The sequence below is a fragment of the Solanum pennellii genome, chromosome 3 (assembly GCF_001406875.1).
Source record: "Solanum pennellii chromosome 3, SPENNV200".
Taxonomy (NCBI): domain Eukaryota; kingdom Viridiplantae; phylum Streptophyta; class Magnoliopsida; order Solanales; family Solanaceae; genus Solanum; species Solanum pennellii.
Genome location: NC_028639.1, coordinates 15,569,658 through 15,569,971, shown reverse-complemented (window position 1 = coordinate 15,569,971; position 314 = coordinate 15,569,658).

The following is a 314-nucleotide window of genomic DNA, read 5'->3' as shown; positions in this document are numbered from 1 at the left end:
TAGTAATTCTGTTGGTGTCAATGTAGCAGAACAAGTTAACAGTTTTACCAGAAGGAAGTATCTTCTCATACCATACTATAGAAATCCACTCAATACCACATACAGTAATTTTACTAAAGGAGAAAAAACAAAATTCTATACTCTTATGCATTAAGAATATGCAATCATTCTATATATGGTGTAATAGGGGTCAGCAAAAGTATGCCGGCCTCACAAATGAAGACACCAATAAATTCATGCGTACAAATAATATTGGCAGCACTTAACAACTTGAACTTTTAGATTAATCGAATCTCAAACCTTCACATCAATTC